The sequence below is a fragment of the Sinocyclocheilus anshuiensis genome, unplaced genomic scaffold (genome assembly GCF_001515605.1).
Source record: "Sinocyclocheilus anshuiensis isolate Anshui unplaced genomic scaffold, SAMN03320099.WGS_v1.1 scaffold884, whole genome shotgun sequence".
Taxonomy (NCBI): Eukaryota; Metazoa; Chordata; class Actinopteri; order Cypriniformes; family Cyprinidae; genus Sinocyclocheilus; species Sinocyclocheilus anshuiensis.
The window spans coordinates 169,915-170,561 of record NW_015549614.1 but is presented as its reverse complement, the minus strand read 5'-3'; the positions used below and the strand labels follow the sequence as shown (position 1 = coordinate 170,561).

The window sequence follows — 647 nt, the reverse complement described above, 5'->3', positions numbered from 1 at the left end:
AGTTCGTGTGGACGTGGAATCACCTACCACACAGATGGGTGGATAGCAGCGGCTGGAACAAGCCACAACTGCGGCAGTGGTGACGAAGCCGGCAGGGCAGCTCGCTAATCCGAGCGAGAGGCTGAGCAGCCCAACAACGAGCCCGCAGAGTCCCAGGGTAGGCGGATGCCGGAGGAAGCCCACGGGTTCCTGAACGCACAGAGAGGTGCGGGAAATTAAACAGGCAGCTACGAGCACTGGAGCCTGGACGAGACAAGACAGGACTGGTAAACGATACTAACACTGACAGTCAGAGCAAGGGAATAATCACAACAATTTGACAAAAGACAGAGAAACACGAGGAGCTATAAGGGGAAGCTAATGAGATGACCAGAACCAGGTGTGAAACAAGAGGCGAGCAGATAACAAGGAGGGCGGGGAAACAATCATGCTGACATAAGTGCACGTGGCGAGCTGTCAAAACAACCACGCACAACAACACACAAACACAGAGACAACAAGAAACAGGTGATCAGACCCGAGACCCGACACAGTGGGGACATAATTACGGATTATAATGACTATGGAAACATAATTACGGAAACATAAAACCATGTCTACATTTGTGATCGGAGAAATGACAAACAACAAGTGCTACTCTACACTGC

At 50.7% G+C, this 647-nt stretch overlaps 1 long non-coding RNA gene across 1 annotated transcript in view; it reads left to right on the top strand.

The window, feature by feature from the left end:
- Positions 1-647, top strand: part of LOC107659271 (uncharacterized) — a 6,296-nt gene that overhangs the window by 2,691 nt on the left and 2,958 nt on the right. The gene's annotated exons all lie outside the window — the stretch shown is intronic.